This window comes from Odocoileus virginianus, chromosome 9 (assembly GCF_023699985.2).
Source record: "Odocoileus virginianus isolate 20LAN1187 ecotype Illinois chromosome 9, Ovbor_1.2, whole genome shotgun sequence".
In the NCBI taxonomy this organism is placed as follows: Eukaryota; Metazoa; Chordata; class Mammalia; order Artiodactyla; family Cervidae; genus Odocoileus; species Odocoileus virginianus.
The window spans coordinates 56,780,712-56,793,903 of record NC_069682.1 but is presented as its reverse complement, the minus strand read 5'-3'; the positions used below and the strand labels follow the sequence as shown (position 1 = coordinate 56,793,903).

General features: G+C 44.6%; 1 long non-coding RNA gene across 1 annotated transcript; it reads left to right on the top strand.

The window, feature by feature from the left end:
- Window positions 1-2,027: 2,027 nt before the first annotated feature.
- On the top strand, window positions 2,028-11,915 carry LOC139036506 (uncharacterized). The gene is made up of 2 exons (XR_011489268.1): window positions 2,028-2,143; window positions 11,663-11,915. It is a non-coding gene; the product is annotated as an uncharacterized lncRNA (long non-coding RNA).
- Window positions 11,916-13,192: the final 1,277 nt, after the last annotated feature.

The following is a 13,192-nucleotide window of genomic DNA, read 5'->3' as shown; positions in this document are numbered from 1 at the left end:
TGCTCATTTCTTTGGAGGTCAAGGATGAGGGAGACCAAGGAGCTCTTGGAGGTTTTGAAGTGAAGGAAGGTCAGTGGAGTCTGGGATCAGGGGATCCTCCCCATTCTAGGCAGGTCCCCAAGAGTGGCCAGACTGTGGGGATTAATGGACAGTGTGCTGCTGAGAGTCTGGACCCAGCCCTGGTGATCCCAGTCTCCATCAAGACTCCCAGGTCCCTCCTTGGTTTGGAAGCAGGGGCTGCTGGATCTCAGGCGCCCTTGAGGGCCTGGGTACTGTGTTTGGAAGCCTTGCATGGTCCAGTGCCAGGTAGAGCCCCCTCACTTCCCTTCTTGTACCCTGGCAGGAAGTAGCCTCTGGTAAGGATGAAGATTGAATTTCCTTTCAATCCAGAGGATTAGGGAATACGAGTAGAATTTAATTTGGTTTTTGAGAAAAAAAGGGAAGTGAATGTTTCTTGCTCACCTGAGTTTGGGGGTTAAGATTTACATCTGATGCAGCAATTTGTAATTATTATTTTTGGTGGAGCACAGCATGCAGGGTCTTAGCTCCCCAACTAGTGATTGAACCTGTGCCTCCTAAAGTGGAAGCCTGGAGTCTTAAGCACTGGATTGCCAGGGAGGTCTCTGCAATTATTTTCACTGTTTCCATTTTTATGAAGTTTTTGGCTTTCAGCATGTTTCCCACATTAGACTGTAAGCCCCTTGAGGGCAGAATAATGTACTGTGTTTACCAGGGTTCACACTCTATATCTACTGTCTAGAGGGTGCCAGGCACATAGAAAAAGAGAAAGTGTTAGCACACAGTAGGAAGTGTCAGTTGTTCAGTTGTGTCCTACTCTTTGCGACCCCATGTATCATAGCCCATCAGGCTCCTTTGTCCATAGATTCCTCTATGCAAGAATACTGAAGTGGGTTGCCATTTCCCTCTCCAGGGGATTTTCCTGACCCAGGGATCAATCCTGGGTCTCCTGCATTGCAGGCATATTCTTTACCATCTGAGCCACCAGGGAAGTCTAGCACATAGCAGATGCTCAGTAATCATAATTACAGTATGCATTAATGGAGCACTTGTTTTCATTCATTGTGGTTAACATTTACACATATGTATTAACTGACTCATTTGAACTTCACACCACCTATCTATGGGCAGGCATCTTCACACAAGTGGAATCTGAAATACAGAGAGGCTAAATAATTCACCCCAGGTCACACAGTTTGGCTGTGTCTAACAGACATTCATTGAATCAATGGATGAATGATTCCCTGGCATGCACCTTGCTCTCTTTGCCTCTAGGCTGTCCCTCATCTCACATAGTAGTATCCACAATATTGGAATTAAGTGGATCTGACCCTGGCAGGGGACTGTCTCAGAGCTTTTGTTGAGTGCCTGAGGCCCACCCCCACAATGTCTTCACCCCTGGGGCTAGTATGACTGATCCTTTTTAATCACCTTTGAGCCCTCCTGTAGTCTCCTCTCTTCAAAGCTGGGGCTTTACGCCCTACACGTCCACATGTCAACTACTCACAGGTTCCTAGATTCTTTCCAGGCCCCTGCTTTTGCTCAAGCTCTTCCCTACATGGGGACCATCCTTCCAAACCAGAGATTGGAAGAGATAAATAATGAGATTCCATTATTCTGGAAGATGCCAACAGGAAGGTGGGCCAGTTCTTTAAACCATACCACCCCATTTCTGGTGATACTCCAATGCCAGATTTTATCTGGTCTCCAGTCACCTTATGGTGATGGAGGTGATTATAAAACAGTGTGCTCATCTCCATCTCTCTGGTGGGATACCAAGTCCCAGAGAAGAGAAGGAACTTGATAAAAGCAAAACAGGAGATCAGATTCAGATTGGGGCTAGAATGCAGGTTGCTGGCCTCCCAGCCCAGAGTTCTTTCCACAATGAGGCAGCTCTGTCTGGCATCACAGAGGGTCTGACCACCCAGAAAGAGAGCTCAATTCTGAGCTAACAGTGCCTGAAGTTCCGCCATTGGAGATCATTTCCTCTGGGGGGCTTAGGGTGTTGAAAGCTTTTCAGTCTTCAGGGAGCCCCAGCTAATGATGAAAGCCCCTGTGATGAGTCCTCCACTAAGCTCATGTCAGCCAGTTCCCAGGAAGATGAGTAGCTGACAGGCAGCCAAGGGTGAGATGCCGTGGGAAGGAGATCTTGACTGAGAGCAGGAGGAATATGGGAAGCACTAAGGCAGGCATAAAAACGGGGGCAGGGGTGGGGGTGTCAGTCAGCCATGGAAAGGGCGCGGCAGCTGTGACCTTGGGCTCGGGACTCAGGAAACTTGGCTTCACCAGTAACTTGCTCTGTGATGCTGGACAAGTTTCTTTCCTATGCCGATCTAGGTCAGTGCGGTGGAACAAACTTGCTTCAGGGTTTATCTTAGGGCTCTTGGTGTCAGGAAGTTGGGGCTCTGGGTAGTAATTGCCATGACAACTATCTCTGAGGTGATGGTGACCAGGGAGGCTGTTGCCAAGTCTATGATTACCAGGTACAAGAACCAAGTGATTGGCTCTCAGTTCTGTCTTGGGACAGGATGTTCCCTATTACCTCCTACCATCACCTGCTAAAGTTTAGTGTTTGTGGGGCCAGACAAGTTGACACCCAGGGATTTGTCAGGAGTCACTGTGTTCTAGTGCCTTTCCTTGTGCTGACAGGCTGTGTGACCTTGGGCAAGTCTCTGCTTTACAGGCTGTGTGACCTTGGGCAAGTCTCTACTTTTCTCTCGGCCTTAGTTTCCTCATCTGGAAAATGAAGGGTTTGCATAAGGCCCTTTCACCTCTAAATTTCTATCAATTTGCTTTTAAACAAGAGCCAAAGTGAAAATGAAAGTCACTCAGTTGTGTCCGACTCTTTGAGACCCCACGGACTTTACAGTCCGTGGGATTCTCCAGGCCAGAATGCTGGAGTGGGTAGCCTTTCCCTTCTCCAGGGGATCTTCCCAACCCCGGGATCAAACCCAGGTCTCCTGCATTGCAGGCAGATTCTTTACCAGCTGGGCCACAAGGGAAGTCTAAGCAAGAGGGTCATTTCCAGGAATGATATGAAAAGTGTTAACTGTGATGACTGCCACTCACTAATGTATCTACACGTTATGGGCAGGTACTAAGTCTTCAGTGGCTGTAAGTGGGGAGATCTGTGTGGCTCCAGGGGAGGGTCTGGGGTGGCCATTACTCAGGGGGTATCTGGGGGCATTCGGGACAGGGGTTCTTAACAGCTAGTAGCAATGTATCTAAATATTTTTGACAACCAATATGACTGTACTTCGCATCCTGGCTGATCACCAGCCCCAGTCATATCTATGATGGTGGAATTGCAGGCATTGTGAGGAGCAAAGAGAGATTTTCCAGGCAAAGGGGCCGCACTGGTGAAACCAGTGACTCTCAAGCCCAGCCCTGGTCAACATCTCTGAGAGTAGGATCAGTCCCTCTTCCTGGCCACGGCAGCTCCCTGAGTCAGCTGTGCACAGTCCCCAGAGACTTGGGTTTGCCAGCGTCTCAGTTTCAGGATGGCTGATGCCCAAACAGGCGGGCAGGGCATAGCAGGAGCTGGCAGAGTGGGAGAGCCCAAGGAGGAAGCAGGGAGCTCGGGGACGCCTGCTCCTCCTCTCCCGAGAGACCAAGCCTTGGGCCGAGGCCAGATCCTTGGCCTCCCGGATCTGGTCCCCTCCCCTCTGCTTTCACCTCCTTGCCTCTCCCAGCAGGACTTTGCAAACAGCTCTCCGGATGGGGGTGAACACGGCTGCCGCCTCCTCCCTGCACACTTTCCATTCCCAGCCCTGAGCCTCAGCCAGGGTTCCTCAGGAAAATTGGCTGAAAGAGACATTTTCCATGCTCTTGACTCCTCTGCTGGGTGGCTGTCCCTGCCTCCACTCTCTTTTCTCTAATGCAGCTGGTCACCCAGACCCAGCAGGAGGGGAAATACTTGATCAACGGGTCGCTGCTCACTCACAATTTAATTTTATATGTTATTTTATCTCCCTGGACCTCAGGTTCCTATTCGGTGAGATGAGCTAGCTACCCTGGGAAGCAGGTTTGGGAGTCAGACATTGTTGATTTAATCCTTAGCTCTGCAGGTTCCTAACTGGGTGACTTCAGACAAGATACTTAAGTCTCTTGGAGCCTCGGTTTTCCTCACCTGTAAGATGGTGTTGTTTCCTACTGCTGTGAAGATGAATGAAACAGCTCTGGTAACTAGAAGAAAGAACACCCCTCTACTCCAGGCAGAAAAATATGAAGAATGGAGTATCCCAGGCTAAGATTTCACTCCAGGACTTGGAAGCTGCAATTTCAAAGCTTTACTGAGATTTTGGGCAGTGAATAGGCACAATTGTTGAAATATTGCTCAACTTTGGAAGGATCAGAGAAATGCAAGTAAACAGTGAGACACCTTTTCTCATAAACTTCTTTCACCCTGTGCCTGAGAGAATTTGTGTGTGTGTGTGTGTGGTGTGTAGTGTGTGTGTTTGTGTGTGCTTCCTCATACCAACAAGCAATTCTTGGACACCTGCTAGTGTCAATTCTGACACCATCTACCCAGAGATAGCATCTGATCATGCAGGCAAAGGGCTCAGTCCCAACAGAACATCCTCCATTTTGGATGCCAATTGTCAGTCTGGGTTGTCACCTGGCTGTCACCTGGCTGACTGGCTATAAATCAGAGGTTCCCATGATCCCCTTGGGTTTGGTGAATGACTCACAGAACTCAGGAAACCCTTTAACTCACTAGATTACTGATATATTACAAAAGATATTAAAAGGACATGGACTCAACAGCCAGATGAAGGGTGCATAGGGTGAGGTCCTTGGAGTCTGCCAAGGAGACACATGGAAACGGTCTGGAAGCTCTCTGAATGCCCTCTGTTGGGTTTTCACCTGGGCATAATGGATTAACCCATTGGTCATTGGTGACTGATTCAACCTTCAGCCCCTTTCTCCTCCCTGGAAATCACAGGGTGGAAAAAGAAGTTCCACCCCTCTATTCAGGGTTGGTTCCCCTGGCAACCAGACCCCATCCTTAGATGCTTTCCAAAAGTCACCTTCATGAACATCAACCCAGTTGTGCTGACATAGGGCTTATGAATAACTAGAAACTCATTTCATCTTTATGGTTCTGAAGCTAGTTTTCAAGAAATGAGGACAAGAGACCAAATATTATAACAAAACATTCTCCCATTGCTCTTATGACTTATCCCAAGAGTTTTGGGATCTGTGAGGCAAGAACAGTGGATGAAGACCCAGTATATATGAAGAATATATTTTGGTTGTCTGAATGACCAAATATATATTTTCTGTAAATTACAATATAGCAACTGGTAAAATTTAGTGTGGAGAATTGGGCACTGTTGATATGAATATAAACAAAAAGAGCTCTCTTGGAGGGCAAGTTGGCAGTCTGTAAAAATGTAAATGTACATGCCCTCTGACTTAGTGAATGTCGATTTGGTAATTTCTCCTCTAAGTGAAAGAATATTTACTGCCACACTATAAAACAGTTACATTAACCTAAATTCACTCACCTTTGATTGGTAATATATGTACATCCATATTGTAGAATATTTTGCAGTGATGAAAGAGAATAAGTTAAAGAAAAATGGATGGACTGAAAGGAGAAAAAGACCCATCACAATCATAATAGAAGATTTCAACACTCCTTTCTCACAAATTGATAAAACAAGTAGACATAAAATCACTGAGTAAATAGAAGACTTGAACAGCATTTTCAATCACTTAGACCTAATTGACATTTTAAGAAGACTGCATGCAACAATGGCAGAATGCATATTATTTTCAAGTACACATGGAACATGAATCATGATAGACCCTATATATAAAACATCTCAAATTCTCAATTGGATTAAATTAGAAATCAATAACAAAAAGGGCATATAAAAAATGTTCAAATATTTAGAAATTAATATATTTCTGCATAACCTGTGGGAAGAAGAAATCACAGGGAAAAGGGAAAATATTTTGAGCTGAATGATAATAAAAACACAACATACTACAATTTGTAGGATGCATCTAGAGCACTGCTTAGAGGAAAATTTATAGTTGATAGCTTTTTTTTTCAATATAGCTTTATGTGCTTATATTATAAGAGAAGAAAGTTCCCCCCAAATAATCTAAGTTTCTATGTTAAGAAGCTAGAAAAAGAAGGACAAAATAAATCTCCAGATAATAAGGTTCATCTATATGTACTGGCATGGATAGAAGGGCAGGATAAATTAAGTGAAAAAAGCAAATTATAAGGACTTCCTGGTGGTCCAGTGGTTAAAACTCCTCACTTCCAATGCTGGGGGCCTGGATTCGATCCTTGGTCAGGGAACTAGATCCCACAAGCCATAACCAAGTTCACATGCTACAACTCATGCCACAGCTAAAGATCCTGTATGCCACAACGAAGTTCAAAGATCCCGAGTGCTGCAACTAAGACCTGGTGCAGAAATAAATAAATATGAAAAAGAAAAGCAGATTATACATAATATGTATAGTATCAAGGGAGAAATATCAATAACCTTATATATCCCTGGAGAAGGAAATGGCAACCCACTCCAGTATTCTTGCCTGGAGAATCCCATGGATAGAGGAGCCTGGTGGGCAAAGAGTCAGACACGACTGAGTGACGAAGCATATGCAGATGACACCACCCTTATGGCAGAAAGTGAAGAGGAACTAAAGAGCCTCTTGATGAAGGTGAAAGAAAAGAGTGCAAAAGCTGGCTTAAAACTCAACATTCACAAAACTAAGATCATGGCATCCGGTCCCATCACTTCATGGCAAATAGATGGGGAAACAGTGAAAACAGTGACAGACTTTATTTTCTTGGGCTCCAAAATCCCTGCAGGTGGTGACTGCAGCCATGAAATTAAAAGAAGCTTGCTCCTTGGAAGGAAAGTTATGACCAACCTAGACAGCATATTAAAAACCAGAGACATTACTTTGCTGATAAAGGTCCGTATAGTCAAAGCTGTGATTTTTCCAGTAGTCATGTATGGATGTGAGAGTTAGACCGTAAAGAAGGCTGAACGCTGAAGAATTGATTTTGAACTGTGGTGTTGGAGAAGACTCTTGAGAGTCCCTTGGACTGCAAGGAGATCAAATCAGTCAATCCTAAAGGAAATCAATCTGAATATTCATTGGAAGGACTGATGCTGAAGCTGAAGCTCCAATACTTTGGTCACCTGATGTGAATAGCTGACTTACTAGAAAAGATGCTGGGGAAAATTGAAGGCAGGAGGAGAAGGGGATGACAGAGGACAAGAAGGTTAAATGGCATCACTGACTAAATGGACATGAGTTTGAACAAGCTCTGGGAGATGGTGAAGGACAGGGAAGCCTGGCATGCTATAGTCCATGGGGTCACAAAGAGTCAGACACAACTTAGCGACTGAACAACAACAATAATATCAAGCCAGCAATTGCTTGCTGCCCCTTGCTGTCCCTTCTTTCTTTAAAACATAGAATCACTGTTATTCCCTGATTTTGAGCTGGTATATGGCTATTCAGAAATAAAGTATCCTAGACTTCTTTGCAATTAAGTATGGTGATGTGACTAAGCTCTGGTCAATGGGATATAAGCAAAAGTGATAACGTACATTTTCTGAGAGGTAGTGCTTTTTTTTGAACTCCTAACTACTTCTTGTTGGCTGAAATGTGGATGTGACTACTGCAGCTTGGGCAGTATAATGGATCGAAGATGGTGGAGTCACAAGATAGAAGGGGCCATGCCAGCCTTAAACTGTTTCTGGATTTCTTTTCCATGAGAGAGACACATACTTCTATCTTGTTTCCATCACTGCTATTTTGGATTTCATCTCTTCCAACTTTTCAGTCTCTTGTAGCTTTCATCCCTATGCAACTGAACACATATAACTATGACCCCATTTATGTGGAGAAAAAAAAGCAAAGAAACATGTATGTGTGCAGATGGTTGATTTTTGACTTCGGCACAGAAATCCCCAAGGTAATTTGCTTCAACATTGAAGAAGTATTATCTTATGTAACAGTAAGTCCAGAGGACGGATAGCTTTGTAGTTGGCTCATTCAGTGGCTCAACTTCATCACCAAGGACTCAGGGGCTTCCCATCTTTCAGCTTTGCCACCCTCTGACTAGATCCCATCATAACTGAAAGATGGGATCAAGCTCCAGGAAACATGTTCATACACTTCAATGACCAAAAGAAAAAGGACCTCCCCTTTTCGCTGTAACTCTTTTGTTTGCTTGCTTGTTTTTCATCTCTCTTTCAAAGGCAAAGAAACTTCTTCTAGAACCCTCCAGGTTTGTAGGTCCATCTTTAATTTAAATTAATTAATTAAGCTGTGTTGCGGGGCTTGTGAGCTATTAGTTCCCTGATCAGGGACTGAACCTGGGTCTTTCACAATGTGAATGCTAAGTCCTAAACACTGGACCACTAGGGAATTACCAGGATTTGTTCTTTATTCCTTGGTGGAAAAGGAGAACAACAGAGCAAAATGTGACTCTTGACAGTGTGGAAGAAAAGAAATATGGCCAAATGTCTGCTACGATGTATATCTAAGTGGGCTGAAAAATCAAGATGGATACACCCCAAACTGCTAACAGTGGGTACTTTTGGGGAGAGGAGTGGGATGAAGGGAGAATGAAAGGAGTCATGTAGAAAACACTAAAATTGTTATCCAATAACTCTGACCCACTTCTGTTGCTTGTAAAAGGGATGACTCATTGGCTCAAGCCAGGTGTGGTCATCTCATGCCTTTTTGACTGAAGGTTGCTTTCTCAAAGTCCCTTGCAGTTAGTGATGGCCTGGAGACTCAGTCTTGTGAGATACAAAAGGAAACAGTCAAGGGAATAATTTCCTCCTTAATAAAAAGAAAACCTTTTTCTGTCCTTTTCCCTTCCATTCTTACTTGAAATACTGGTGTGAGGATGTGATGCTTGGAGTTGTGGCCGCCATGTTGCAACCATGAAGGAAATGCCTAGAGGTTTATGGAAATGCAGACCCAGTGTCCTGGTATTATAAGGTGGATGAATCAACCTTAGAATTGCTTACTTCTGGACATCCTATAAGAAAATATCCTTATAAGGATTTGTATCGGGTGCAGTTGAGGGCAGCTTAACAGATAAATGCATTTTTACTTTTACCGTATCTTTTATGTGGTTCTGATTTATCTTTACAATTAAAATGTATTATTTATGTAACTCAAAGTTCAATTTAAAAAATGCACCACTTGGCGTTGGGCACCTTTGGAATCCCAATAAGTCTGAAGAGGCACTCTTGAACAAAAAGAACAAACTGTTCTTTATAAGTACTAACTTCATAGTATGAGGGGTGACCTTGCTGACTGGGGGATGGCTGAAAATACATTTCTCTATCACTATTTGGGTTTAAACCAGAGATTACCAGCTCTCAGCCTCTGGTCAGAATCCTACTGGGGGACATGTTTTATTTTTTCCTGTCCAGGGCTTAAAAAAATTGGAATTAGAAGTAATCATTTAGGAATTGGGATACTTCACATAAATATCTGGCTTGCTGCCTTCCTTAGATAAATTGAAATATCCAGCAATATTAGGTTCACATCCCAACAGGACTAACAGAAAGCTTAGTTCTGTCTCTCTCTTTAGGCAAGGCAGGACTTCAGTTTGCCACAGAACTTGATGCTTCCTAATGCCTGTTACCCAGTTGACTTCACTGATTTATATTCTCTGATTCTGTGAGCACTTGCCTTAGTGACCCTTTTAGGTTTTGGAGTCACCGTGCACATGTGTGTACATACACACGTGTATATAAGATTCAACTGCTTCCTAGACAACAGACTGTGAGAAAAGGCATGGAAACTTATTCACACAGGTGGGCAGACCTTAAAAAGGACTAAGTTTGGAGTGGTCACATTTACTGTGGACTGTTTTGTAAGATTAGAAGTGGTAAAAAGGGCCAAGAGCACCCTTGACTGCCCTGCTGGGACACCTGGGGTCTTAAGTGAAATTTGCTCAGTCGTGTCTGACTCTTTGCAACCCCATGGACTGTAGCTCACGAGGCTCCTCTGTCCATAGGGATTCTCCAGGCAAGAATACTGGAGTAGGTTGCCATGCCCTTCTCCAGGAGATCTTCCAAACCCAGGTCTCCCACACTGCAGGCAGATTCTTTACCTTCTGAGCCACCAGGGAAGCCCAAGAATACCGGAGTGGGTAGCCCATCCCTTCTCCAGGGGATCTTCCAGACCCAGGACTCGAACCCAGGTCTCCAGCATTGCAGGCAGATTCTTTACCATCTGAGCTACCAGGGAAGCCCAATAGCTGGGATCTTAATCCAACCCCAATAACTCAGACTTCTGAAGATTACTGCTGAGGGAAGGAGATCATTCTGAGGCAAGACTTACATCTGTCAGTAGAGAATAGGGTTTTCCAAAAGGTAAATGGAGATTTCCTCAGGGTAGGCTAGAAAAAGCTGATGCTTTTGGAGAGAAGCATGGTCTTGAAAAAGGAAGGCAAGGTCAGACTCTGGGGACAGTGTCCTGTGCCCCTGACATCCTGCTAGGAAGGAACCCCTTTACCTTAGGGCCTTCTCTGTGTATTCATTAGAACAAGACTGAGTTTGTGTGTTGGGGGAGAGTAAAAACCTAGCCACAGTCTTTTTACAGCCTCCACTTTATCCTGGCACGGGTTGGCTCCCCCCTCCCCTCAAATGTCCATGTCCTAGTCTTTGGAACCTGTGACTGTGTTACACAGCAGAAGGAAATTGAGGTCACAGATGGAATTTCAGGTTGCTTATCATCTCACTTTAAACCAGGAAGATTATTCAGGATTGTCGGGTGGGCTTGGTGTAATCACAAAGGTGGAAGTGTGAGGCAGAAGAGAGAGAACCAGAGAGACGACAGCATGAGATGGACTTGGCTCCACGATGCTGGCTTTGAAGATGGAGCAAGGGGTCACAAGCCAAGGAAAGAGGCTGGCTTCTAGCATCTGAGAAAGGTGAGGAAACAAAGTCTTCTCTAGAACCTCCAGAAAGTAATGCGGCACTGCAGACACCTTGGTTTTAGCCCAGTGAGACTCAAGTTGGACTTTTATTCAAATGGAACTATAATCGTTAGCTCAGTTAGCTATAATAGTTCCCAGTTAGCTCAGCTGGTAAAGAATCCTTCTGCAATGCAGGAGACCTGGGTTCGATCCCTAGGTTGGGAAAATCCCTTGGAGAAGGAGATGGCAACCCACTTCAGTATTCTTGCCTGGAGAATCCCCATGGACAGCGGAGTCTGGCCAGTTACAGTCCATGGGGTCACGGAGTTGGACACAACTAAGCACACACGTAAGATAATAAGTTTGTGCTGTTTTAATTGAAACATGTATATTATCTAGGGTGAAACAGATAACCAGCTTAGGTTGGGTACATGAGACAAGTGCTCGGGCCTGGTGCACTGGAAAGACCCAGAGGGATCGGGTGGAGAGGGAGGTGGGAGGGGGGACTGGGATGGGGAATACATGTAAATCCATGGCTAATTCATTTCAATGTATAACAAAAACTACTGTAATGATGGAAAGTAATTAGCCTCCAACTAATAAAAAAAAAAATAAAAAAATAAAAAAAAATAAAAAAAAAAAAAGAAGGACTCGGAAAAAAAAAAAAATAAGTTTGTGCTGTTTTTAAACCAATAAGTTTGTGGTAATTTGTTACAGCAGCAACAGGTAACAAAAGCACCAGGCCACCTGGAGAGGCCCCGTGTAGGTGAGACTCGATTTTACTGGCCAGGATCAACCTCCTCCAACGTGAATGATTCCAGCTCCAGACATGAGATCACTCTAGTCACTCCCGACTTTGTGAGTTTCCCAGCTGAGGTCCCAGAGAAGAGCCGTACCCACTTTGCCCTGCCCAAATTCCTGACTCACAAAATCTAAGAGTATAATAAAATGATTGTTTTTATGCGACTAACCTTTGGATGGTTTGTTATGCAGCAGAGAAGCTAAAAGAGCGATCCATCTTAGCCTTGAACTTGAATCAGGTGGAGCTGGGGAAAATGACACACACTGCTGAACCCAGAGCTCCCATCTCATCGTTAATATTATTTTTCACTAAACCCTGAGCTGAACAGAAGGAAACAGGACCAAAATTGAAACTGAACTTGTATGTTTTCTCAAGCTGTTCCACTAGAATATTCAAATATTCTTGAGACAGCAGCACAAAGAATTCTACCCTAACCCCTTCACTCCATATATTTTGATGTGCCTAAGGTTACCCAGGCATGGCAGAGCTGAGAGATTCTTAATCTTTAAAAAAACTAAAAAAAACCCCACACAGCAGCCAATTGTGTCTGTCTCTGTCCTCCTTAACTTCCTTCAGAGCACACACTCTTGTCCAAGTTTGAATAAAGGAAGGATTGAACTGTGCCTGTGAGATTCCACCATCCAAAAACGAGGGAATTCCAGCCTGAACCTGATTCCTTCCTTGGGGGTCCCTGAGGGGATGCTCCATGCCCATGGCTGAGAAGCTGGAACTTTCTATCCAGGCCAGGATCAAATACGGATCCTCAGTATTTGAGCAGCCAGGCTGGGGTGTGTTGGGATCCAGGTGGCCTTCATCTCATCTGAATCAGGCCAGCACAGTTTGTGGCCCTCCCCTAAAGCTAAAGGAGGGGGGGAGATTCTGAGGAGACTTGGGGCCCCTGGGGAGACATTCATCTTTCCAGAGCTTTATCACTTTTTCCATAACAGTACCCTCCCTTCAAGGTGGAAAGTCCCAGCTGGCGGCTGAGGATACTCTCAATGTGCTTTTGTTCTTCACCCTGCCCCCAGCCAAGGCAGCAGGGTGCGGGGCAGACACCAGCTGCGCTGAACTTTCTGTACCATCGAACACCACCATATAGATGGCCCCTCACAGCATGGGACTAGATTGCCTTGATTCCAATCTTGGCTCTGCTATTTGCTAACTGTTCCACCCTAGCAGGGTTTGAATCTCTCTCTGCTCTAGTTTCTCCATCTGAAAACTGGCATGGTGATGCTATGACCTGTTTTGAGGATTTAATATATGAAAAGCACTTAGCACAGTACCTGATACATGATAAGAGTGAAGGAACTGTTTTCTGTTATTATTACATAACCTTGGGCAATTCTCCTTTCTCTGGGCCTCCGTTTCCCCATATGTACAATGAAGATGGCAGTTACCTACCTGCCTCTTGACAATTTATCTGGTTGTGAATCCCGACTACCCTT